The sequence below is a fragment of the Moschus berezovskii genome, chromosome 26 (genome assembly GCF_049115385.1).
Source record: "Moschus berezovskii isolate FMDL1 chromosome 26, NW_MosBer_1.0, whole genome shotgun sequence".
Lineage (NCBI taxonomy): Eukaryota > Metazoa > Chordata > Mammalia > Artiodactyla > Moschidae > Moschus > Moschus berezovskii.
The window spans coordinates 46,513,393-46,531,001 of NC_142485.1; positions in this window are offsets into that span (position 1 = coordinate 46,513,393).

Genomic DNA, 17,609 nt, shown 5'->3' on the forward strand with positions numbered 1-17,609 from the left:
TGAGTTGCGACGGGGAGCTCAGGAACTCACTCGAGTTACTTCAGGGAAGTCAGGTCCCCTTTTGTGCTGGAAGGGGAACTTCCGGATTACTTTCGAGCCCTTTAATGGGAATAGGGCCTCTTCTCGAGTTGAGTCCATAAAGTGTGTTCTCCTCTCCTATGAGGACGTATGTTATTGAACTTTCTGAGTGGCATAAAATGCGTTAAGTACCCTTTTGCCTTTCAAGCGGGAATGTGGGATTTCTCTTTAGATATTGCAGCGCAAAATTACCTTATCTCGCATTGAGGGGATAATTTGGTGGTGTTTCTCGAGTTGCGGCGGGAGGCAGGGGGTACTTCTCGAGTTGCGACGGGGACCTCAGGATCTCGCTCGAGTTACTTCAGGGAAGTCAAGTACCCTTTTGTGTTGGAAGGGGAACTTCCGGATTACTCTCGAGCCTTTAGATTGGAATATTACCTCTTCTCGAGTTGAGTCCATAAAGTGTGTTCTCCTCTACAATGGGGATATATGTTAGGGACCTTTCAGTGGCATAAAGTGTGTCAAGTACCCTTTTACCTTTCAAGCGGGAATGTGGGATTTCTCATGAGATTCTGCATAGCAAAATTACCTCATCTCGCATTGAGCGAATAATTTTGTGGTGTTTCCAGAGTTGCGGCGGGAAGCAGGGGGTACTTCTCGAGTTGTGACGGGGATCTAATTTACTCGCTCGGGTTGCTTCAGGGAAGTCAAGTCCCCTATTTTTTTGGAAAAGGAACTTCCAGATTTTTCTCGAGCAGATAAATTTTAATATTTCCTGTTCTCGATTTGAGTCCATAAAATGTGTTCTCCTCTCCAATAAGAACGGATGTTAGGGACCATTCTCAGTCGCCTAAAGGGAGTCAAGTACCCTTTTGCCTTTCAAGCGGCAATGTGGGATTTCTCTTGAGATTTTGCAGCGCAAATTTACCTCATTTTGCATTGAGGGGATAATTTAGTCGTGTTTCTCGAGTTGCTGCGGGAAGCAGGGGGTACTTATTGAGTTGTGACGGGGACCTCAGGAACTCACTCGGGTTCTTCAGGGAAGTGAAGTCCACTTTTGTGTTGGAAAGGGTACTTCCGGATTACTCTCCAGCCGTTAACTGGGAATATTGCCTCTTTTCGTTTTGAGTCCATAAAGTGTGTTCTCCTCTCCACTGAAGACGGATGTTAGGGACCATTCTGAGTCACCTAAAGGGAGTCAAGTACTCTTTTGCTTTTCAATCGGGAATGTGGGATTTCTCTTGAGATTCTTCAGCGCAATATTGCTTCATCTCGCATTAAGGGGATAATTTTGTGGTGTTTCTCGGATTGCGACTGGACGCTGGGTGTACGTCTAGAGTTGCGACGGGGACCTCAGGAACTCACCCGAGTTACTTCAGGGAAGTCAGTTTCCCTTTATTGCTGGAAGGGGAAATTCCAGATTACTCTCGAGCCGAAAAATAAGTATATTGCCTCTTCTCGATTGGAGTTTATAAAGTGTGTTCTCCTCTCCAATGAGAACGGATGTTAGGGACCATTCTGAGTCGCCTAAAAGGAGTCAAGTACACTGTTGCCTTTGAAGAGGAAATGTGGAATTTCCCTTGAGATTCTGCAGCGCACAATTTCCTCATCTCGTTTTGAGGAGATAATTTTGTGGTGTTTCTCGAGTTGCGGCAGGAAATAGGGGTTACTTCTCGAGTTGCGACGGGGACTTCAGGAACTCGCTCGGTTTGGTTCAGGGATGTAAATTCCTCTTTTTTGTTGGAAGGGAAACTGCCAGATTACTCTCGAGCCTTTAAATTGGAATATTGCCTTTTCTCGAGTTGAGTCCATAATGTGTGTTCTCCTCTACAACGGGGACGGATGTTATTGACCTTTGAGTGGCATAAAGTGTGTCAAGTACCCTTTTGCCTTCAAGCGGGAATGTGGGATTTCTCTTGAGATTCTGCATTGCAAAATTACCTCATCTCGCATTGAGCGAATAATTTTGTGGTGTTTCTGGAGTTGCGGCGGAAAGCAGGGGGTACTTCTCGAGTTGTGACGGGGATCTAATTTACTCGCTCTGTTTGCTTCAGAGAAGTCAGGTCCCCTTTTGTGTTGGAAGGGGAACTTACTGTTTACTCTCGAGCCATTAAACGGGAATAGGGGCTTATCTCGAATTGAGTCCTTAAAGTGTGTTCTTCTCTCCAATGTGGACTGATGTTAGTGACATTTCTGAGTCGCATAAAGGGTGTCAAGTACCCTTTTGCCTTACAAGAGGGAATGTGGTATTTCTTTGAGATTCCGCAGCACAAAATTTCCTCATCTCGCATTGAGGGGATAATTTTGTTGTGCTTCTCGAGTTGCAGAGGTAACCTGGGGGTACTTCTCGAGATGCGACGGTGACCGCAGGAATTGGCTCGGTTGGCTTCAGGGAAATCAGATCCCCTTTTGTGTTGGAAGGGGATCTTCCGGTGTGCTCTCGAGCTGTTAAATGGGAATAGGACCTCATCTCGAATTAAATCCATAAAGTGTGTTATTTTCTCCAATAGGGCCTGATGTATTCAAATTTCTGAGTCGCATAAAGGGTGTCACGTACCCTTTTGCCTTTCCAGAGGTAATGTGGTATTTCTCGTGAGATTCAGCAGCGCCAAATTTCATTTCCCACTTAGGGGATAATTTTTTGGTGTTCTCGAGTTGCGGCGGGAAGCTGGGGGTTCTTCTCGAGTTGCGACGGGGACCTCAGGAGGTAGCTCGGGTTGCTTCAGGGAAGTCAGGTCCCCTTTTGTGTTGGAATGGGAACTTCCGGTTTACTCTCGGGCCGTTAAATGGGAATAAGGCCTCATCTCGAATTGAGTCCGTAAAGTGTGTTCTCCTGTCCAATGGGGACGGCTGTGTGAGGAAACTTTCTGAGTCCCAAAAAGGTTGTCAAGGACCCTTTTGCCTTTCAAGAGGGAATGTGGTATTCCTCTTGAGATTCTGCAGCAAAAAATTTCCTCATCTCGCATTGAGGGAATAATTATGTGGTGGTTCTCAAGTTGCGGCGGAAAGCTGGGGGTACTTCTCGAGTTGCCACAGGGACCTCAGGAACTCGTTTGGGTTGCTTCAGGGAAGTCAGGTCCCGTTTTGTGTTAAAAGGGGAACTTCCGGTTCACTCTAGAACCGTTAAATGTGAATAGGACCTCATCATGAATTGAGTCCATAAAGTGTGTTCTCATCACCAGTTTGGAATAATGTTAGTGAAATTTTGAGTCGCATAAAGGGTGTCAAGTACCCTTTTACTTTTCAAGAGGGAATGTGGTATTTCTCTTGAGATTCCGCAGTGCAAAATTTCCACATCTCAATTGAGGGGATAATTTTGTGTTGTTTCTCGAGTTGCGGCGGGAAGCTGGGGGTACATCTCGAGTAGCGACGGGGACCTCAGGAACTCCCTGGGGTTACTTCAGGGAAGGCAGGTCCCCTTTTGTGTTAGAAGGGAAACTTCCGGTTTACTCTAGAGCCGTTAAATGCGAATAGGGCCTCATTTCCAACTGAGTCCATAAAGTGTGTTCTCCGGTCCAATGGTGACAGCTGTGTGAGGGAAATTTCTGAGTCGCAAAAATGGTGTCAAGTACCCTTTTGCCTTTCAAGAGGGAATGTGTTATTTCTCTTGAGATTCTGCAGCGCAAAATTTCCTCATCTCGCATTGAGGGGATGATTTTGTGGTGTTTCTCGTGTTGCAGCGGGAAGCTGGGGGTACTTCTCGAGTTGAGTTGGGGACTTCAGGGACTCGTTTGGGTTGCTTCAGGGAAGTCAGGTCACCTTTTCTGTTTAAAGGGGAACTTCCCGTTTACTCTCTAGCCGTTAAATTTGAATCAGGCCTCATAATGAATTGAGTCTATAAACTGTTTTCTCATCTCTGGTTTGGGCTGATGTTAGTGATATTTTGAGTCGCATAAAGGTTGCCGAGTACCCTTTTGCCTTACAAGAGGGAATGTGGTATTTCTCTTGAAATTCCGCAGCACAGAATTTCCTCATCTCACATTGAGGGGATACTTTTGTGGTGTTTCTCGAGTTGCGGCGGTAACCTGGGGTACTTCTCACGTTGCGACAGTGACCGCAAGAACCGGCTCGTGTTGCTTCAGTGAAGTCAGGTCCCCTTTTTTGTTGGAAGGGGAACTTCAGGTTGCTCTTGAACTGTTAAATAGGAATAGGGCCTCATCTCAAATTAAATCCATAAATTGTGTTATTATCTCCAATGGGGACTGATGTAGTCAAATTTCTGAGTCGCATAAAGGGTGTCAAGTACCCTTTTTCCTTTCAAGAGGGAATGTGGTATTTCTCTTGAGATTCTGCATCGCAAAATTTCCTCATCTCGCATTGAGGGGATAATTTTGTGGTGTTTCTCGAGTTTCGGTGGGAAGCTGGGGAAACTTCTCGAGTAGTTAAGAGGACCTCTAAAATTCACTCTGGTTGCTTCAAGGAAGGTAGATTTCCTTTTGTGTTGGAAAAGGAATTTCGGGATTACTCTCGAGCCGTTAAATGGCAAAAGGGCCTCTTCTCTAGTTAAGTCCATAAAATGTGTTCTCTTCTCCAGTGGGGACGACTGTGTGAGGGAATTTTGTGAGACTCACCAGGCGGAGCAGACGCGAGAGACACCGTCCCCTCACACACAGTCGAGAGAGACGCCGGCCCCGCCTGCCCAGACGTGAGAGACCCAGGCCCCGCCCACCCAGACGCGAGAGACACCGGCCCTGGCACATCCGACCATGCAAAGATGCCCGGCCATGAGGATTTACCCCCCGCCTAAGGTCAGGGCAGGCTGCCAAGAGGAGCTACCCCACAACCAATTGGCGCTGGCTGTACAGGGGAGGGCCGAGAGAAGCTACACACGTTCAAGGTCAGGAGGGGCAGCCTTGAGGACATACCCCTTATCTAAGGTAAGGTGCAGCATCTGAGCTTTCTTGGAGCAGCTGTGAAGAGATATCCCACACCCAAGTTAAGAGAAACTCAAATAAGATGGTAGGTAATGCCAGGGGGCATCAGAGGGCAGACACACTGAAATCATAATCACAGGAATCTAGTCGATCTGATGACATGGACCACAGCCGAATGTGGTCCACTGGAGAAGGGAATGCAAACCACTTCAGTATACTTGCCTTGAGAACCACATGAACCACTGATCAGTAGAGAAGTAACTCTAGAACGAATACAGGGATGGAGTAAAAGCAAAGCCAGTACCCAGTTGTGGATGTGACCGGTGATAGAAGCAAGGTCCGGTGCTGTAAAGAGCAATATTGCATAGGAACCTGGAATGTTAGGTCCATGAATCAAGGCAAATTGTAAGTGGCCAAATAGGAGATGGCAAGAGTGAACATAGACATTCTAGGAATCAGTGATTTAAAATGGACTGGAATGTGTGAATTTAACTCAGATGACTATTATATCTACTACTGTGGGCAGGAATCCCTTAGAAGAAATGGAGTAGCTATCATGGTAGGAAAAGAGTCCGAAATGCAGTACTTGGATGCAACCTTAAAAACGACAGAATGATTTCTGTTCGTTTCCAAGGCAAACCATTCAACATTACAGTAATCCAGGCCTATGCCCCAAACAGTAACCCTGAAGAAGCCGAAGTTGAACGTTTCTATGAAGACCTACAAGACCTTTTAGAACTAACACCCAAAAAAGATGTCCTTTTCATTATAGGGGACTGGACTGTAAAAGTAGGAAGTCAAGAAACACCTGGAGTAACAGGCAAATTTCTCCTTGGAACACGGAATGAAGCAGGGCCAAGGCTAATAAAGTTTTGTCAAGAGAACGCACTGGTCATAGCAAACACCCTCTTCCAACAACACAAGAGAAGACTCTACACATGGACATCACCAGATGGTCAACACCGAAATCAGATTGATTATATTGTTTGCAGCCAAAGATGGAGAAGCTGTATACAGTTAGCAAAAAAAAGACCAGGAGCTGACTGTGACTCAGATCATGAAATCCTAATTGCCAAATTCAGATTTAAATTGAAGAAAGTAGGGAAAACCCCTAGACCATTCAGATATGACCTAAATCAAATCCCTTATGATTATACAGTGGAAGTGAGAAAAAGATTTAAGAGACTAGATCTGAGAGATAGAGTGCCTGATGAACTCTGATGGAGTTTCGTGACATGGTACAGGAGACAGGGACCAAGACCATCCCCATGGAAAAAAATGCAAAAAAAAGCAAAATGGCTGTCTGAGGTGGCCTTACAAATAGCTGTGAAAAGAAGAGAAGCGAAAAGCAAAGGAGAAAGGGAAAGATATAAGCATTAGAATGCAGAGTTCCAAAGAATAGCAAGGAGAGATAAGAAAGCCTTCCTCAGTGATCTATGCAAAGAAATGGAGGAAAAAAACAGAATAGGAAAAACAAGAGATTTCTTCAAGAACATTAGACATTCCAAGGGAACATTTCATGCAAAGATGGACTTGATAAAGGACAGAAATGATATGGACCTAACAGAAGCAGAAGATATTAAGAAGAGGTGGCAAGAATACACAGAAGCACTGTACAACAAAGATCTTCATGACCAGGATAGTCACGAAAATGTGATCACTGACCTAGAGCCAGACATCTTGGAATGTGAAGTCAAGTGGGCCTTAGAAATCATCACTACAAACAAAGCTAGTGGAAGTGATGGAATTCCAGGTGAGCTTTTTCAAATCTTGAAAGATGATGCTGTGAAAGTGCTGCACTCAATATGCCAACAAATTTGGAAAACTCAGCAGTGGCCACAGGGCTGGAAAAGTTCAGTCTTCATTCCAATCCCAAAGAAAGGCAATGCCAAAGAATGCTCAAACTACCGCACAATTGCACTCATCTCACACGCTGGTAAAGTCATGCTCAAAATTCTCCAAGCCAGGCTTCTGCAATATGTGAACCGTGAACTCCCAGATGTTCAAGCAGGTTTTAGAAGAGACAGAGGCACCAGAGATCAAATTGCCAACATCCGCTGGATAATGGAGAACGCAAGAGAGTTCCATAAAAACATCTATTTCTGCTTCGTTGACTATGTCAAAGCCTTTGACTGTGTGGATCACAATAAATTGTGGAAGATTCGGAAAGAGATGGGAAGCTCAGGCAACCTGACCTGCCTCTTGATAAACCTGTATACAGGTCAGGAAGCAACACTCGGAACTGTACATGGAACGACAGACTGGTTCCAAGTAGGAAATGGACTTCGTCAAGGCTGTATATTGTCACCTTGCATATTTAACTTATATGCAGAGTACATCATGAGAAATGCTAGGCTGGAAGAAACACAACGTGGAATCAAGATTGCTGGGAGAAATATCAATAACCTCAGATATGCAGATGACACCACCCTTAGGGCAGAAAGTGAAGAGGAACTCAAAAGCCTCTTGATGAAAGTGAAAGAGCAGAGTGAAAAGGTTGGCTTGAAGCTCAACATTCAGAAAACAAAGATCATGGAATCTGGTCCTATCACTTCACTGGAAATAGATCGGAAAACAATGAAAACAGTGTCAGCCTTTATTTTTTGGGACTCCAAAATCAGTGCAGATGCTGATTGCAGCCATGAAATTAAAAGGCACTTATTCCTAGGAAGGAAAGTTATGACCAACCTTGATAGTATATTAAAAAGCAGAGACATTACTTTGCCAACAATGGTCCATCTAGTCAAGGGTATGATTTTTCCCGTGGTCATGTATGGATGTGAGAGTTGGACTGTGAAGAAAGTTGATCGCCGAAGTATTGACGCTTTTGAACTGTGGTGTTGGAGAAGACTCTTGAGAGTCCCTTGTACTGCAAGAAGATCCAACCAGTCCATTCTAAGGGAGATCAATCCTGGGTGTTCATTGGAAGGACTGATGCTAAAGCTGAAACTGCAATACTTTGGCCACCTCAGGCGACGAGTTGACTCACTGGAAAAGATTCTGATGCTAGCAAAGGGTGGGGCTGGGGGAGAAGGGGACGACAGAGAATGAGATGGCTGGATAGAATCACAGATTCTGTGGACATGAGTTTGAGTGAATTCCGGAAGTTGGTGATGCACAGGGAGGCTTGGCGGACAGTGATTCATGGGGTCGCGGAGAGTCGGACAGGACTGAGCGACTGAACTGAACTGAACTGAAAAATGTGTGACAAGTACCCTTTTGCCTTTCAGGCGGGAATGTGGAATTTCTTTTGATTGTGCAGTGCAAAATTTCCTTATCTCGCCTTGAGGGAGTAATTTTGTGGTGTTTCTCGAGATGTGGCTGGAAGCTGGGGGTTCTTCTCGAATTGCGACAGGTACCTCAGGAACTCGCTCGGGTTTTTACAAGGAAGTCAGGTCCCCTTTTTTATTGGAAGTGGAACTTCGCGATTACTCTCGAGCCGTTAAATGGGAATATTGCCTCTTTTCGATTTGAGTCCATAAAGTGTGTTCTCCTCTTCAATGGGGACAGATGTTAGGGTAATTTCGGAGTGGCATAAGGTGTGTCAAGTACCCTTTTTCCTTTCAAGCAGGAATGAGGGATTTCTCTTGACATTCTTCAGCACAAAATTTCCTCATCTCTAAATGAGGGGATAATTTTTGGTGTTTCTGGATTTGCAGCGGGAAGCTGGGGGTACTTCTCCAGTTGCGACGCGGACCTCAGGAACCCGCTCGGTTGCTTCAGGGAAGTCAACCTTTTGTGCTGAAAGGGGAACTTCCGGATTACTCTTGAGCCTTTAATTGAGAATATTGCCTCTTCTCGATTTGAGTCCATAAAGTGTGTTCTCCTCTACACAGAGGACGGATGTTAGGGACCATTCTGAGTCGCCTAAGGTGTGTCAAGTACCCTTTTTCCTTTCAAGCGTGAATGTGGGATTTCTCTTGAGATTCTGCAGCGCAAAATTTCCTCATCTCTAAATGAGGGGATAATTTTGTGGTGTTTCTCGAGTTGCTGCGGGAAGCAGGGGTTACTTTTGAGTTGCAACGGATATCTCAGGAACTCGCTCGGTTTGCTTCATTGAAGTCTAGTCCCCTTTTGTGTTGGAGGGGGAACTTCCAGATTACTCTCGAGCCAATAAATGGGAATATTGCTTCTTCTCGATTTGCGTCCATAAAGTGTGTTCTCATCTCCAATCAGTCCGGATATTAGAGACCATTCTGAGTCGCCTAAATAGAGTCAAGTAACCTTTGAACTTTCAAGCGGGAATGTGGGATTTCTCTTGACATTCTGCAGTGCAAAATTACCACATCTCGCATTGAGGGGCTAATTTTGTGGTGTTTTCGTGTAGCGGCGGAAAGGAGGGGGTACTTCTCGAGTTGCGACTGGGACCTCATGAACTCGCTCGGGTTGCTTCAAGGAAGTCAAGTCCCCTTTTGTGTTGGAAGGGGAACTTCCGGATTACTGTTGAGCCGTTAAATGGGAATATTGCCTCTTCTCGGTATGAGTCCATAAAGTGTGTTACATTCGCCACTGAGGACGGATGTTAGGGACCATTCTAAGTCGCCTAAAGGGAGTCAAGTACCCTTGGCCTTTCAAGCGAGAATGTGGGATTTCTCTTGTGGTTCTGCAGTGCAAAATTTTCTTATGTCGCATTGAGGGGATAATTTTGTGGTGTTTCTCGAATTGTGGCGTGAAGCTGGGGGTACTTCTCGACTTGTGACGTGGACCTCAGGAACTCACTCGAGTTACTTCAGGAGAGTCAGGTCCCCTTTTGTGCTGGAAGGGGAACTTCCGGATTACTCTCGAGCACTTAAATGGGAATAGTGCCTCTTCTCGAGTTGAGTCCATAAAGTGTGTTCTCCTCTCCAATTGGACGGATGATAGGGAACTTTCTGAGTCGCATAAAGTGTGTCAAGTACCCTTTTCCCTTTCTAGTGGGAATGTGGGATTTCTCTTGAGATTCTGCAGCACAAAATGTCCTCATCTCGCATTGAGGTGATAATTTTGTGGTGTTTCTCGAGTTGCAATGGGAAGCTGGGGTTATATATCGAGTCGCAATGGAGACCTCAGGAACTGGCTCGGGTGGCTTCAGGGAAGTCAGGATTCCTTTGTGTTGGAAGGGGATTTTCGGGATTAATCTCGAGCCATTTAATGGGAATCGGCCTCTTCTTGAGTTGAGTGCATAAATTGTGTTCTCCTCTCCAATGGGGACGGCAGTTTGAGGGGACTTTCTGAGTCGCATAGAGAGTGTGAAGTACACTTTTGCCTTTCCAGAGGGAATGTGGGATTACTCTTGAGATTCTGCATTACAGAATTCTTCATCTCGAATTGACGAGATAATTCTGTGGTGAGTCTCGAGTTACAGTGGTAAGCTGAGAGTACTTCCTTAGTTGCGACGGGAACCTCAGGAACTCGCTCAGGTTTCTTCAGGGAAGTCAGGTCCCCTTTTGTGTTGGAAGGGGAACTTCCGAATTACTCTTGAGCTGTTAAAAGGGAATAGGGCCTCTTCTCGAATTGATTCCATAAAGTGTGCTCTCGTCTCCAATGGGGATGGCTGTTTGAGGGCACTTTCTGAGTCGCATAAAGGGTGTCAAGTACCCTTTTGCCTTTGAAGAGTGAATGTGGGTTATCTCTTGAGATTCTGCAGCAGAAATTTTCCTCATCTCGCATTGAAGGGATAATTTTGTGGTGTTTCTCGAGTTGCAGCAGGAAGCTGGGGGTACTTCTCGAGTTGCGACGGGGACCTCAGTAACTCGCTTGGGTTGCTTCAGGGAAGTCAGGTCGTCTTTGTGGTGGAAGAGGAGCTTCGGAATTAAACTTGAGACGTTAAATGGGAATTGGCTTCTTCTTGATTTGAGTCCATAAATTGTGTTCTCCTCTCCAATTTGGACGGCAGGTGGAGGGAACATTCTGAGTCACATAAAGGGTTTCAAGTACCCTTTTGCATTTCAAGAGGGAATGTGGGATTTCTGTTGAGATTCTGCAGCGCAAATTATCCTCTTCTTGCATTGATGGGATAATTTTGTGGTGTTTCTCGAGTTGCGGTGAGAAGCTGGGGGTAATTCTCGAGTTGCTACCGGGACCTGAGGAACTCGCTCGGGTTGCTTCAGGGACGTCAGTTCCCCTTTGTGTTTGAAGGGGAACTTCCGGATTATTTTCAAGCCCTTAAATGGGAAAAGGGCTTCCTCTCGAGTTGAGTCCATAAAATGTGTTCTGCTCTCCAATGGGGACGGCTGTTAGGGAACTTTCTGAGTCGCATAAATGTGTCAAGTACCCTTTTGCCTTTCAAGCGGAAAAGTTGATTTTATCTTGAGATTCTGCAGCCCAAAATTTCCTCGTCTCGCATTGAGTGGATAATTTTGTGGTGTTTCTCGAGTTGTGGTGGGAAGTTGGGAGCATTTCTCGAGTTGCGACGGGGACCTCAGGAACTCGGTCGGGTTGCTTCAGGGAAGTCAGGTACCCTTTTGTGCTGAAAGGGGAACTTTTGGAACACTCTCAAGCCGTTAAATAGGAATATGGATTCTTCTCGAGTTGAGTCCTTAAAGTTTGTTCTCCTCTCCATTGGGGACGGCTGTTAGGGATCTTTCTGAGTCACATAAATATGTCAAGTACCCTTTGCCTTTCAGATGGGAATGTGGGATTTCTCTTGATATTCTGCAGCACAAATTTCCTCATCTCGCATTGAGCGGATAATTTTGTGGTGTTTCTCGAGTTGCGACGGGAAGCTCGGTGTACTTCTTGAGTTGCGACGGGGACCTCAGGAACTCGCTTGGGTTGCTTCAGAGAAGTCAGGTCCCCTTCTGTGTTGGAATGGGAACTCCGGGATTACTCTCGAGTCGTTAAATAAGAATAGGGCCTCTTCTCGATTTGAGTCCATAAAGTGTGTTCTCCTCTCCAATGGGGACGGCTGTGTGAGGGAACTTTCTGAGTCGCATAAAGTGTGTCTAGTACCCTTTTGCCTTGGAGAGTGAATGTGGGATTTCTCTTGAAATTCTGCAGTGGAAATTTTCCTCATCTCGTATTGAAGGTATAATTTTTGTTGTTTCTCGTGTTGCGACGGGAAGCTGGGGATACATCTCGAGTCGAGATGGAGACCTCAGGAACTCGCTCGGGTGGCTTCAGGAAAGTCAGGATCCCTTTTGTGTTGCGAGGGGATCTTCAGGTTTACTCTCGAGCCGTTTAATGGGAATCGGCCTCTTCTCAAGTTGAGTGCATAAAGTGTGTTCTCCTCTCCAATGGGGACAGCAGTTTGAGGGGAATTTCTGAGTCGCATAGAGAGTGTCAAGTACATTTTTGCCTTTTCAGAGGGAATGTGGGATTACTCTTGAGATTCTGCATTGCAAAATTCCTCATCTCGAATTGACGAGAAAATTTTGTGGTGAGTCTCGAGTTACAGCGGTAAGCTGAGAGTAGTTCTTGAGTTGCGACGGGAACGTTAGGAACTCGCTCAGGTTTCTTCAAGGAAGTTAGGTCCCCTTTTGTGTTGTAAGGGGAACTTCCGAATTACTGTTGAGCTGTTAAATGGGAATAGGGCATCTTCTTGAATTGAGTCCATAAAGTGTGTTCTGGTCTCCAATGTGGATGGCTGTTTGAGGGAATTTTCTGAGTCGCATAAAGGGTGTCAAGTACCCTTTTGCTTTTGAAGAGTGAATGTGGGTTATCTCTTGAGATTCTGCAGCGGAAATTTTCCTTATCTTGCATTGAAGGGATAATTTTGTGGTGTTTCTCGAGTTGCGGCGGGAAGCTGGGGGTACTTCTCGAATTGCAACGGGGACCTCAGTAACTCGCTCGGGTTTCTTCAGGGAAGTCAGGTCATCCTTGTGTTGGAAGGGGAGCTTTGTGATTACTCTCGAGACGTTAAATGGGAAGTGGCCTCTTCTCGATTTGAATCCATAAAGTGTGTTCTCCACTCCAATGGGGACGGCAGGTTGTAGGGAACATTCTGAGTCGCATAAAGGGTTTCAAGTACCCTTTTGCATTTCAAGAGGGAATGTGGGATTTCTGCTGAGATTCTGCAGCGCAAAATTTCCTCTTCTTGCATTAAGGGTATAATTTTGTGGTGTTTCTCGAGTTGCGGTGCGAATCTTGGGGTACAACTCGAGTTGCGACGGGTACCTCAAGAACTCTCTTGGGTTGCTTCAGGAAATTCAGGTCCCCTTTTGTGCTGGAATGGGACCTTATGGAATACTCTAGAGCCATTAAATGGGAATAGGGCCTCTTCTCGAGTTGAGTGCGTAAAGTGTGTTCTCGTCTCCAATGGGTAAGGCTGTGTGAGGGAACTTTCTGAGTCGCATAAAGGGTGTCAAGTACGGGAGAGAGGGGAGAGATCCCGGCCCCGGCCGTGCAGATGTGAGAGACACCGGCCCTGCCTTCGCAGATGCGAGAGACCCCAGCCCTTTTCACGGAGTCCCGAGACACACTGACCCTACCCGCGCAGATGTGAGAGTCGCTGGCCCCAGTGCACCGACCATTCAAAGATGCACGGCTGTGAGGAGCTACCCCACGCCTGAGGCCAGGGCAGGCAGCTGAGAGGAGCTACCCGACGTCCAATAGGATGTGGCTGTGTGGGGGAGGGCCGAGAGGAGCTACTCACGTTCAAGGTCAGGAGGGGCGGCTTTGAGGACATACCCCTCATCCAAGGTAAGGTGCAGCGGCTGCACTTTCTTGAAGTAACTGTGAAGAGATATCACACACCCAAGGTAAGAGAAACCTAAATAAGACGGTAGGTATTGCGAGGGGGCATCAGAGGGCAGACACACTGAAATCATAATCACAGGAAACTAGTCGATCTGATCACATGGACCACAGCCGAATGTGGTCCACTGGAGAAGGGAATGCAAACCACTTCAGTATACTTGCCTTGAGAACCCCGCGAACAGTATCAAAGGGCAAAATGACAGGATACTGAATGAGGAATTCCCCAGGTCGGTAGGTGCCCAGTATGCTACTGGAGATCAGTGGAGAAATAACTCTAGAAGGAATGAAGGGATGGAGCAATAGCAAAATAAGTACCCAGTTGTGGATGCGACCAGTGATAGAAGCAAGGTCCGGTGCTGTAAAGAGCAATATTGCATAGGAACCTGAAATGTTAGGTCCATGAATCAAGACCAATTGGAAGTGGTCAAACAGGAGATGGCAAGAGTGAACATAGACATTCTAGGAATCAGTGAATTAAAATGGACTGGAATGGGTGAATTTAACTCAGATGATCACTATATCTACTATTGTGGGCAAGAATCCCTTAGAAGAAATGGAGTAGCCATCATGGTCAACAAAAGAGTCCGAAATGCAGTACTTGGATGCAATCTTAAAAATGACAAAATGATTTCTGTTCGTTTCCAAGGCAAACCATTCAGCATTACAGTAATGCAGGCCTATGCCCCAACCAGTGACGCTGAGAATGCGAAGTTGAACGGTTCTATGAAGACCTGCAAGACCTATAAGAAGGAACACACAGAAAAGATGTCCTTTTCATTATAGGGGAATGGAATACAAAAGTAGGAAGTCAAGAAACACCTGGAGTAACAGGCAAATCTGGCCTTGGAGCAGGGAATGAAGCAGGGCCAAGGCTAATAGAGTTTTGTCAAGAGAACACACTGGTCATAGCAAACACCTTCTTCCAACAACACAAGAGAAGACTCTACACGTGGACATCACCAGATGGTCAACACCAAAATCAGATTGATTATATTCTCTGCAGCCAAAGAAGGAGAAGCTGTATACAGTTAGCAAAAACAAGACCAGGTTCTGACTGTGGCTCAGATCATGAACTCCTAATTGTCAAATTCAGACTTAAATTGAAGAAAGTAGGGAAAACCCCTAGACCATTCAGATATGACCTAAATCAATTCCCTTATAATTATTCAGTGGAAGTGAGAAATAGATTTAAGGGGCTAGATCTCATAGATAGAGTGCCTGATGAACTCTGGACGGAGGTTCGTGACATTGTACAGGAGACAGGGACTAAGAGCATTCCCATGGAAAAGAAATACAAAAAAACAAAATTGCTGTCTGAGGTGGCCTTACAAATAGCTGTGAAAAGAAGAGAAGCAAAAAGCAAAGGAGAAAGGGAAAGATATAAACATTAGAATGCAGAGTTCCAAAGAATAGCAAGGAGAGATAAGAAAGCCTTCCTCAGTGATCAATGCAAAGAAATAGAAGAAAACAACAGAATAGGAAAAACAAGAGATCACTTCAAGAACATTAGAGATTCCAAGGGAAGATTTCATGCAAAGATGGGCTCGATAAAGGACAGAAATGGCATGGACCTAACAGAAGCAGAAGATATAAAAAAGAGGTGGCAAGAATACACAGAAGAACTGTACAAAAAAATATTCACGACCAGGATAGTCACGAAAATGTGATCACTGACCTAGAGTCAGACATCTTGGAATGTGAAGTCAAGTGGGCCTTAGAAAGCATCAGTACGAACAAAGCTAGTGGAAGTGATGGAATCCCAGTTGAGCTATTTCAAATCTTGAAAGATGATGCTGTGAAAGTGCTGCACTCAATATGCCAACAAATTTGAAATACTCAGCAGTGGCCACAGGACTGGAAAATTTCAGTCTTCATTCCAATCCCAAAGAAAGGCAATGCCAAATATTGCTCAAACTACCGCACAATTACACTCATCTCACACGCTAGTACAGTCATGATCAAAATTTTCCAAGCCAGGCTTCAGTAATATGTGATCCGTGAACTCCCAGATGTGCAAGTAGGTTTCAGAAAAGGCAGAGGCACCAGAGATCAAATTGCCAACATCCGCTGGATCATGGAGAGAGCAAGAGAGTTCCAGAAAAACATCTATTTCTGCTTCATTGACTATGCCATAGCCTTTGACTGTGTGGATCACAATAAACTGTGGAAGATTCCAAAAGAGATGGGAATCCCAGACCACCTGAGCTGCCTCTTGAGAAACCTGTATGCAGGTCAGGAACCATCAGTCAGAACTGTACATGGAACAACCGACTGCTTCCAAATAGGAAAAGCAGTACGTCAAGGCTGTATATTGTCACCTTGCTTATTTAATTTCTATGCAGATTACATCATGAGAAACGCTGGGCTGGAAGAAGAACAAGCTGGAATCAAGATTACTGGGAAAAATATCAATAACCTCAGATATGCAGATGACACCACCCTTAGGGCAGAAAGTGAAGAGGAATTCAAAAGCCTCTTGATGAAAGTGAAAGAGGAGAGTGAAAAGTTTGGCTTGAAGCTCAACATTCAGAAAATAATGATCATGGCATCTGGTCCCATCACTTCATGGGAAATAGATGGAAAAACAGAGGAAACAGTGTCAGACTTTATTTTTTTGGGCTCCAAAATCAGTGCAGATGCTGATTGCAGCCAGAAAATTAAAAGGCGCTTACTCCTTGGAAGGAAAGTTTTGACCAAACTTGATGGTATATTAAAAAGCAGAGACATTACTTTGCCAACCAAGGTCCGTCTATTCAAGACTATGGTTTTTCCCATGGTCATGTATGGATGTGAGAGTTGGACTGTGAAGAAAGCTGATCGCCGAAGAATCGATGCTTTTGAAATGTGGTGTTGGAGAAGACTCTTATGAGTCCCTTGTACTGCAAGAAGATCCAACCAGTCCATTCTAAGGGAGATCAATCCTGGGTGTTCTTTGGAAGGACTGTTGCTAAAGCTGAAACTGCAATACTTTGGCCAACTCATGCAATGAGTTAACTCTCTGCAAAAGATTCTGATGTTAGGAAAAGTTGGGGGCGGCAGGAGAAGGGGACGACAGAAAATGAGATGGCTGGATGGCATCACCAAGTCTGTGGACATGAGTTTGAGTTAACTCCAGGAGATGGTGAAGGACAGGGAGCAAAGTCGTACAATTATTCATGGGGTCGGGGAGATTCGCACACGACTGAGTGACTGAACTGAACTGAATAAAGTGTGTCAAGAACCCTTTTACCTTTCAGGCGGGAATGTGGGATTTCTCTTGTATGTGCAGAGCAAAATTTCCTCATCTCGCATTGACGGGATAATTTTGTGGTGTTTCTCGAGTTGTGGCTGGAACCTGGGGGTACTTCTCGAGTTGCGCCTGGACCCCAGGAACTCGCTCGGTTTGCTTCAGGGAAGTCAGGTCCCCTTTTGTGTTGACAGGGGAACTTCGGGATTTCTCTCCAGCCGTTAAATGGGAATACGGCCTCTTCCCTGGTTGAGTCCATAAAGTGTGTTCTCCTCTCCAATGGGGACAGCTGTGTGAGGGAACTTTCTGAGTCGCATAAATGGTGTCAAGTATACTTTTGCCTTTCAAGCGGGAATGTGGAAATTCTCTTGAGATTCTGCAGTGCAAAATTTCCACATCTCGCATTGAGGGGATAATTTTGTGGTGTTTCTCGAGTTGCGAGGCGGACCTCCGGAACTTTCTCGGGTTTCTTCAAGGAAGTCAGGTCCCCTTTTGTGATGGAAGGGGAACTTCGGGATTTCTCTCAGGCCGTTAAATGGGAATAGGGCCTCTTCTCGTGTTGAGTCCAAAACGTGTGTTCTCATCTCAAAAAGTGCATGGCTGTGTGAAGGAAATTTCTGAGCCGCATAAAGGGTGTAAAGTACCCTTTTGACTTTATAGAGGGAATTTGGGATTTCGCTTGTGGTTCTGCAGCGCAAAATTTCCTCATCTCCAATTGAGGGGATAATTTTGTGATGTTTCTCGAGTTGCAGTGGGAAGCTTGGGGTACAACTCGAGTTGCGACGGGGACCTCAGAAACTCCCTCGGGTGGCTTC